Source organism: Antedon mediterranea, chromosome 2 (genome assembly GCF_964355755.1).
Source record: "Antedon mediterranea chromosome 2, ecAntMedi1.1, whole genome shotgun sequence".
NCBI classification, from domain to species: domain Eukaryota; kingdom Metazoa; phylum Echinodermata; class Crinoidea; order Comatulida; family Antedonidae; genus Antedon; species Antedon mediterranea.
In genome coordinates, this window is record NC_092671.1 from 25,858,529 (window position 1) to 25,868,841 (window position 10,313).

At 32.9% G+C, this 10,313-nt stretch overlaps 4 non-coding genes across 4 annotated transcripts; all 4 read left to right on the top strand.

Annotated features, from left to right (window-relative positions):
* Window positions 1–3,211: 3,211 nt before the first annotated feature.
* LOC140041307 (U5 spliceosomal RNA) lies at window positions 3,212–3,330 on the top strand. The gene has a single exon (XR_011842913.1). It is a non-coding gene; the product is annotated as a U5 spliceosomal RNA (small nuclear RNA).
* Window positions 3,331–4,289: 959 nt separating this feature from the next.
* LOC140041291 (U5 spliceosomal RNA) lies at window positions 4,290–4,409 on the top strand. Its single transcript, XR_011842898.1, has one exon. It is a non-coding gene; the product is annotated as a U5 spliceosomal RNA (small nuclear RNA).
* Window positions 4,410–4,930: 521 nt separating this feature from the next.
* On the top strand, window positions 4,931–5,051 carry LOC140041292 (U5 spliceosomal RNA). The gene has a single exon (XR_011842899.1). It is a non-coding gene; the product is annotated as a U5 spliceosomal RNA (small nuclear RNA).
* Window positions 5,052–6,497: 1,446 nt separating this feature from the next.
* LOC140041312 (U5 spliceosomal RNA) lies at window positions 6,498–6,618 on the top strand. Its single transcript, XR_011842917.1, has one exon. It is a non-coding gene; the product is annotated as a U5 spliceosomal RNA (small nuclear RNA).
* Window positions 6,619–10,313: the final 3,695 nt, after the last annotated feature.

Below are 10,313 nucleotides of genomic sequence, written 5' to 3' on the forward strand. Positions count from 1 at the left end.
TCCAGACACTCAATTCATAGATACAATGTTGGAGCAATTCTAAAGAAATGTCACTGTGTGTCATTGTAGGTTTAAATAAAATATAACGCTGACTATCGTCACCATAAACATGATAGTAGAGATCATATTTACTAATGATATCCCGTATCGGGTGTAAATACATTGTAAAACCATTGCGGCCCAAGAACAGATCCTTGTTGTACCGAAAAGTTTTAAAAAGAAGCTTTTGAGATAGCATCACCAATACATACGTGTCGAGCGCTTTTTTTCAAATATGACTGGCACCAATCAAGTGCATTTCTTTCAATACCAATATACGTACTGAGTCTATTTAACAACACAGAATGGTCAACCGTATCAAATGCTGCACCATCCATCGCACGTACTGTAGGATATCGTTATTTACACGAAGTAATGCCGTTTCATTACTATGATGCACTCTTGTAGGCAGATTTCCTCCTCACTTGCAGGTTCAAACTGTATGGACCTAGTTAAACCATAAGATATATTACATTTATCAGAAGCAGTTATAACTTCTGCTGTATTTTCATTTTCTAGAGAATCACGAATTGATTTAATTTTACTTACAAAAACAACACAGTAAATCTTTTAGCAAGAGCTTCATCTGAGACACAGACGAAGGAAGGAGCGATGTAAGTTTATTTACTAAATTGAAAAGTTTCTTTTGATCACCTGTGCAGTAACTAACCAGACTAGAGTAATACCGCGTCTTGGCCTTTTCAATCAGTCCGTTTACTACGCATCTTTGGTCACAGTATTCCTATCTATCCTTAAGAAGCTTTAATTTCATCCACTTACGTTCAAGTTGACGACGTACTTTCCGTTCAGATCGAATTTCATCTGTATACCACGGTTTAGCTTCCCTTTGCCTACTTGTTTTTTTTTTTGAACTGGTGCATATAAATCAAGTACAGCTCTGAGATCAGAATAGCTTTCTACACTATCTTCAAGAATTACACTTACATCGGTTATATTAGACTCACAAGCTTGAATGTCATTTGTAAATTTCTCAATATCAATTTGTTTTAGGTTGCGACCTTTTCTTACAGTTTTATGTGTTGTGGGCCGTTTAAGAACAAACTTGTAAAATATGGCAAAATGATCTGACAGGTCAGGGTGTATCTTTACATCCGAGAGCAGTAGATCATCTCTAGTGATGATTAGGTCGAGGCAGTGCCCACTACAGTGTAAGGGTTCATTTATATGCTGCTGGAGACCAAACGATTTAAGCAGTCCTTTAAATCTATTCGCTGCCACATTTTTAGTATTATCCATTATGAATATTGAAATCTCCACAAAAAAACAATTTCAGACGAAAAGAGAATAGTCAAACAACATTTTTTCAAAGTCATTGAGAAATTCTGGTGGTCGATATATGTTAACTAAATGAAGAGATTTCGATTAATCTGCACATGTATAGCTTCAAATGATGCATATAATTATATGTAAATCAGTTTTCATGTTTACAACTAAGCTAGACTTAGACAAATCTCCAACACCACCCCCTGTTTTGTCCACCCTAGGGACATGCACAAAGCAGTTAAAGTGGAGTGGAGTTAAATCTCCAATCCATTTTTATTAGTGTTGGTTGAGAATTAGACATGTCAATCCTCGCCATTTCTTTTGCCCCATGTATACCATTAGTATTAGCTTGGCATTCAGGCCTTGTATTGTAGATACCAGGTGTGATTCCTATAGCTACATCGTATATCTTTTTTTTCGTTTTTCGTTTTAGTCGCGTGCAACGCGACGCTACAGCTCACTTTGTCGGTCGGTCGGTAAACACTAATTTGTATATGGCCTTGTCTTAGTTTCATCTAGCCAAGTCAGTTTTGCACAGTATATTCCTTATGGCCAGGAATCGATGTGGTTATATTTTCATGGTGCGCAGTCCCACGTCAAGTCGGCTCCAAGTCAACTCGGCCCCCCGTCAACTCGGCCTCAAAAAGTATTAGGCCTACATATTACAATGGCAGGATATAGTACGGTTAGGCCTACATAATAGACGAAATAAAACGGAAATTTCAATGTAAATTATAACACACTGGACCTGATCGTTTTTTTTTGTTTAATTGATAGGTAGTATTTATTTATATTGTTGGTTAGTCTTAGTAAGAACCCTCAGTAATGTGTTTGTTATTAGATCTATTTTTTGATACAAGGATGTTCCCAGAAAGAATCGAAATATTCTTAGAAGGCCTATATATTATATAGATATTATTAGATTAATACAGTAAAATAAAAATGTTTTTTTTTTGTATGTATTCTCTCTCAAATTATTAGCAATATGTCACGGTCAAAGTGAATAACTATATGTGACATTAAAATGGTATATTACAGTAACAAAATCTTTCACACATTTATTTTTTCGGGGGTACAATGACGATGTCAATCAAACTACCGAAGAGATTATGGAAACAAATTCGGAATGTTCTGTCATGTTAAAGTTCTATTGCAATTGTGCGCTATTCAAATTGTTTTTATTACTTTTGTGATTTGATTAAAATGGAGAATCCAACGAATACATTTTATGTATGGGAAATTAATCTAAAACACACTGAAGAAATCATCATGAAAAATGGCGTATTTTTATTTTGTCAAGCAAAAACATTCGCCTTTTACTAAAGATTTCCGTGTAGAGGAAAAACTGAGTTTTAACTCAATTTGTCTCAACCCTTGTTTTTTCTAACGAGGGTAATTATGAAGTGTTAACGTCAGAACTATTATTATTTAATTATTGTCAAGACAACCTACGAGATATACATTTATATTCTCAATGGTGATTTGTAGAATAAACTTTATTTGGTCAAGACGAAGCAGCTACACCGTACACATTATGATGTATTTTTAAATTAAATCACAGGCCTAAAAAATTACTAATAATTAGAGTCTTTAATTTTTTAAATACGTAGCGACGAACGCGATTATCAACTTCAATAACTATTTTAAATATACAAATTAAGGCATGGGTTTTGTACTTTTTTCCACGTGTTGTTAATATTTATGTTACTATTTTTATAATAATTTCTTTAACCTATATTAAGATACTTTAAACTTTTAGTGTTAAAAATTCCAATACAGGTTCAACAATACAGTACTAACTTTTGTTAATAACACAGAATATTTGAAACCTATTTATTTTGATAGGTAATTTTATACATACAGTATTCCCATTGTCACAAGTTTTTCGTTACTCTGGTTTCTCTGCATCACGTATACATCTTTCGCCTTTTACTAAAGATTTCCGTGTAGAGGAACAACTATTGAGTTTTAACTCAATTTTTCTCAACCCTTGTATTTCTACAAGGATAATTTATGAAATAAGAGTAGAATAACATTGTTTATATAATTTGGTGAGGGTGGGATTACCAGTAAAGCTTGGTTCCCACACGCAATGTAAGTGATTTGACCAATCATAAGCGATGGATTATTCGAACAGTAGCTTGTCATTGGTCAACTCGCTTCCGTTGCACGTACGTCCTTGTGTTGCGTTTCTAGTGGGAACCACGCTTTAGTGAAAGTTCTATCCTATACCTTATATGCCTACATACTTTATTTTGGAATCATTGTAGAGGTCTAACATTAATATGCTGTAAATCAACGGCTCAATGTAAATTGTAAAACCTACCATTGGCATGACATCAACTTAGTTTGATCTCCGCCAGAAAATCTTAAGAACTCGCTTTAACTTTCTAATTTTTGTAAAAAGTACTTGTCGAGCAGCAAAAGCAATACAGAATGTAAATAAATTAAAGTTATTGTTGGTATGGTAGTGTGGCAACTCGTTGGTACGAGCAACGCATGTACGCACCACGCAGAAATTACGCGACGCACATGAAATCTTAAGCACGCAACAACACGATCGGCGAAAACTTAAAATAATTGAGAATTTCAAGAAAGCTTTGCGATCGATACTAAATATCAAGAAAAAAATAATACATTGTTGCAATAGACTATTCAGTCGTAATTATTTTGTCATTTTGTTAAAACTCTGTCTTAAATTTTACGAAATGGCAGCAAAATTGTCACCTGGAAAAATTAATTTGAATATGCAAATAAGTAGCACTGTTTCAACAGTTTTCAACTAGAAATATTTTAACTACAATTATTCTTCTTACTATTAATAAGTTTAACACTTTTTGTAATGCTATATTTAGTTTATCTTACAACGCTTTTAAAATCTCTTACAATATCAGTTGGTTAATAACCAACACCTATGTATTGCGATGTGGAATGACATACATATACTGTAAGTGACGTATTTGTCTTTACTCTGGTTTCTCTGCATCACGCATAAATCTTTCGCCTTTTACTAAAGATTTCCGTGTAGAGGAACAACTATTGAGTTTCAACTCAATTTTTCTCAACCCTTGTTTTTTGAACGAGGGTAATTAAGAAATGTTAATGTCAGAAATGTAATTATTATCAAGACAAGCTACGAGATATACATTTATATTCAAATGTGATTTTTAGAATACACTTTATTTGGTCATAATGACAGTACCCGTTTATGATGGGATTTTTTTTATTGAAATCATAGGCCTAACAAATTACAAATAATTAAGTAATGATAATTTAATTGTTTTCAACACGCTATTGTACCGTATTTCATTGAACGCTGTGTTGTTACGTAACAACAAACGCGATTATCAACTTCAATAACTATTTCAAATATGCAAAAATGAAGGCATGGTTTTTGTACTTTTTTTCAATGGTTAGTCAATATTTACGTTACTATTTTTTTATAATAATAGTTTAATTTATATTACGGGACTTTGGATTTGTGGTGCTAAAAACTCCAAAAACAGATTCACAATTGTTTCTAACTTTTGTTGATAACACACACTATTTCAAACCTATTTATTTCGATAGGTAATTGTATACATATACCGTTGTCGCATGTTTTTCTTTACTCTGGTTTCTCTGCATAACGCATAAATCTTTCGCCTTTTACTAAAGATTTCCGTGTAGAGGAACAACTATTGAGTTTCAACTCAATTTGTCTCAACCCTTATATCTCTATAAGGGTAATTTATGAAATTAAGAATAGAATAAATAAATATTTTATTAAGTAGGCCTATTGTAATAAATTACCATTCCCTAACATATAGAGTAACATAGTACTGTATTTACATGAACATTCTAGAATAAGATGTTTTGATTTAAGAAACCATGTGTAATTAATAAGAACAATCAAGAACATTCCAGTATGCTATTAATAGAAACTGTAATTAATAGAATAAGAAGAAGTATAAGGAATGATCTAGAAGGTTATGAACATATTGTATATAAGGGGAAGTATGACAATTGTAAGAGGGAGAAGGATTTTTGATTGAAGCATTTATTTTGAAGAAGGTTGTTGGATTAGAGGTTGGATTAGAGGTTGGATATTTATATTGTACAGTTAGTGTGAAGCTGTTGTTTAAAGTGCTTACTGGATTGTTAAAAGTTGAAGTTGATTGAAATTAAAGCTTTGTTTTGAGTTATTTTTACAACTTTGTGGATTTTGTGTGTATACTTTTATGTCACAAGGGAGTTCCTAAAGTATTTTCAACCGCTCGGAAACATACGTGAGAGGAGTTCGTGACGCTATACAAAATATTTACTCGCATACAGCTCAGGAAAAGGTCGGTAATTTGACTAGAGTACCACGTGAGGAGGACCTGTGGTGTAGGCTTAAGTATTCATTTTTTTTATATTTTTTATACAATTTGGTGAGGGTGGGATTACCAGTAAAGCTTGGTTCCCACTCGCAACGTAAGTGATTTGACCAATCATAAGCGATGGATTATTCGAACAGTAGCTTGTCATTGGTCAACTCGCTTGCGTTGCACGTACGTCCTTGTGTTGCGTCTCTAGTGGGAACCACGCTTTAGTGAAAGTTCTATCCTATACGTTGTATGCCTATACATACATACTTTAACTCAATTTTTCTCAACCCTTGTTTTTTGAACGAGGGTAATTATGAAATGTTAATGTCAGAAATGTCATTATTATCAAGACAGGCTACCAGATATGCATTTATATTCAAATGTGATTTTTAGAGTACACTTTATTTGGTCATATGTAAAGTACCCGTTTATGATGTGATTTTTTTTATTGAATTCATAGTCCTAACAAATTACTAATAATTAAATAATGATAATTTAATTGTTTTCAACACACTATTGTACCGTATTTCATTGAACGGTGTGTTTAGGTAACAACGAACGCGATTATCAACTTCAATAACTATTTCAAATATGCCAATGAAGGCATGGTTTTTGTACTTTTTTTCAATGGTTTATTCAATATTTACGTTACTATTTTTTAAATATAATAGTTTAATTTATATTACGGGACTTTGGATTTGTGGTGTTAAAAACTCCAAAACAGGTTCAACATTGTTTCTAACTTTTGTTAATAACACACACTATTTCAAACCTATTTATTTCGATAGGTAATTGTATACATATACCGTTGTCGCATGATTTTCTTTACTCTTGTTTCTCTGCATCACGCATAAATCTTTCGCCTTTTACTAAATATTTCCGTGTAGAGGAACAACTATTGAGTTTTAACTCAATTTTTCTAAACCCTTGTTTTTTGAACTAGGGTAATTATGAAGTGTTAATGTCAGAAATGTAATTATTATCAAGACAGGCTACCAGATATACATTTATATTCAAATGTGATTTTTAGAATACACTTTATTTGGTCATAATGACAGTACCCGTTTATGATGTGATTTTTTTTATTGAAATCCTAGGCCTAACGAATTACTAATAATTAAATAATGATAATTTAATTGTTTTCAACACACTATTGTACCGTATTTCATTGAACGCTGTGTTACGTAACAACAAACGCGATTATCAACTTTAATAACTATTTCAAATATGCAAATGAAGGCATGGTTTTTGTACCTTTTTTCAATGGTTAGTCAATATTTACTTTACTATTTTTTTAAAATAATAGTTTAATTTATATTAAAAAATAGATAATAATAGATAATGCCTGGTTAGCTCATCAGATCGTGCAAACTTCCAGCCACATCCTTTCCAGTTGCAAGCATAAGGTTTTTCTCCTGTTCAACATACGGAGGTTGATAAGTCATTTGTGGCATATAAATCCTCGGCACATAATAATATGGTGTTTCCCCGCAGTAATAGTGGTAAGCCATTTCTATACGTCCCCGCACTACGATTTTTTCAAACAGAATGTGTGATTGCTAAAGCTTTGTTGGAATTTAAGGTACAGGTGAATCATTGAATTATCATATAATTTGCGGACCATGACCGAAGCACTTCCGCTTCGATCTATTCGACGAAAATAAAAAAAAGGATAACTATTTTCTGCTTTATACTTAATTTAATGTAATGGTGATCTAATAAAAGGCGTAACAACACATAATACATATTGTAGTTTAATACTGGCTTAAATATTTTTGTTTTATATAAACTGTATTCAAAAAAATAGTTCTTTTCTAATGAAGAATCTGGGAAGTTTACAATCAAGCAACAACACCACATTCTACGTGAATTCTGCTGTACGTGAACTAGCCTTAATACCGCCTGATTACGGTATATAGGTCTACAGTATTAGCTTCAGAATAAATGACGACGCATTTGTTGTACCTTGATAGACAGAGCCCCATTACAGATAATCTGTTCTGCAGCACAATACAACTGTACACGCGGTGATTCAACTAAAAGCAGTAAAAAGATTTTGGCACACAAGGCGTATCATATAATTTGCGGACCATAACCGAAGCACTTCCGCTTCGATCTATTCGACGAAAATAAAAAAAAGGATAACTATTTTCTGCTTTATACTTAATTTAATGTAATGGTGATCTAATAACAGGCGTAACAACACATAATACATATTGTAGTTTAATACTGGCTTAAATATTTTTGTTTTATATAAACTGTATTCTAAAAAATAGTTCTTTTCTAATGAAGAATCTGGGAAGTTTACAATCAAGCAATAACACCACATTCTACGTGAATTCTGCTGTACGTGAACTATCCTTAATACCGCCTGATTACGGTATATAGGCCTACAGTATTAGCTTCAGAATAAATGACGACGCATTTGTTTTACCTTGATAGACAGAGCCCCAAGCAGACAGCCCACATTACAGATAATCTGCTCTGCAGCACAATACAACTGTACACGCGGTGATTCAACTAAAAGCAGTAAAAAGATTTTGGCACACAAGGCGTATCATATAATTTGCGGACCATGACCGAAGCACTTCCGCTTCGATCTATTCTACGAAAATAAAAAAAGGATAACTATTTTCTGCTTTATACTTAATTTAATGTAATGGTGATCTAATAACAGGCGTAACAACACATAATACATATTGTAGTTTAATACTGGCTTAAATATTTTTGTTTTATATAAACTGTATTCTAAAAAATGACAATTTAGAACTTAATTTTGCAATAGTACCTAATTTGGCGCCTTAAACGCCAAATTAAGTGCGGTACCTCATTTGGCAGTGGTACCTCATTTGGCGTGACACCCCTACTGTTCTGTATCCCGTTTGTCTTAATTTCCAAGTAAAAATGAGGTACCACCACGTAACTCCTTATGATTAGGCTTATTATCATAGAAGAGTACTATACGGACGTCGTACCTGGAAATCACGGGAATTCAGTGTTTGTTGACCAATCATTTTTTAAAGAGCCGTATCTGACCATTGCATTGCCCAGTCTGTAAAATTACAGCAGGCCTACTTTATATTATTGTGTTTTCCCTGTTTATCGATACCATGAAGGAAAACGTTTTTGTTCAATCAGAAAACTTTGCGAGATTTTTTTTAATGGATATTATAATTTATAGTTAGTCACCTGATTTTTGTGGCAAATCATTAATAGTTTTGACATTGTTAGGGACTATAAGACAGATTTTGGTTGCATGATTGTGGAAAACCATCAATGTGGGTTTTTCTTCATACAAGCTACAGCCAAAATATAATAGGGGTATATATTTTTTCAAAGTCATCGTCAAACGCTGAGAGTCAATACAGTATTTCAAACGCATTCTTTCACCTCTAATTGCTCACATTTAATTAATAATATACTGAAATAAATTCGAGAAAACATTAACTTATTGTGTTTTGTTTTATTTATTGATCGTTGTTTATCGTTTGTAAACCACAGAAAACCACAACTATAAAGAATAAAACATAAATTCACAAAATGCAACAAATTAATACAGTATTTGCGAGTGCAATCATGAAACATTAATATTATAAGTACTTTATCGAAACATATAAAAATAATTGTGCAGATAATAGCACGTTGATATAAAATTCTTTCTATTTACAAGGAATTCATTTAATATTTAAATTTATTTCCAACGAAATGAAGAATCTGGGAAGTTTACAATCAAGCAACAACACCACATTCTACGTGAATTCTGCTGTACGTGAACTAGCCTTAATACCGCCTGATTACGGTATATAGGCCTACAGTATTAGCTTCAGAATAAATGACGACACATTTGTTGTACCTTGATAGACAGAGCCCCAAGCAGACAGCCCACATTACAGATAATCTGCTCTGCAGCACAATACAACTGTACACGCGGTGATTCAACTAAAAGCAGTAAAAAAGATTTTGGCACACAAGGCGTATCATATAATTTGCGGACAATGACCGAAGCACTTCCGCTTCGATCTATTCGACGAAAATCAAAAAAGAATAACTATTTTCTGCTTTATACTTAATTTAATGTAATGGTGATCTAATAACAGGCGTAACAACACATAATACATATTGTAGTTTAATACTGGCTTAAATATTTTTGTTTTATATAAACTGTATTCTAAAAAATCACAATTTAGAACTTAATTTTGCAATAGTACCTAATTTGGCGCCTTAAACGCCAAATTAAGTGCGGTACCTCATTTGGCGTGACACCCCTACTGTTCTGTATCCCGTTTGTCTTAATTTCCAAGTAAAAATGAGGTACCACCACGTAACTCCTTATGATTAGGCTTATTATCATAGAAGAGTACTATACGGACGTCGTACCTGGAAATCACGGGAATTCAGTGTTTGTTGACCAATCATTTTTTAAAGAGCCGTATCTGACCATTGCATTGCCCAGTCTGTAAAATTACAGCAGGCCTACTTTATATTATTGTGTTTTCCCTGTTTATCGATACCATGAAGGAAAACGTTTTTGTTCAATCAGAAAACTTTGCGAGATTTTTTTTAATGGATATTATAATTTATAGTTAGTCACCTGATTTTTGTGGCAAATCATTAATAGTTTTGACATTGTTAGGGTTAGGG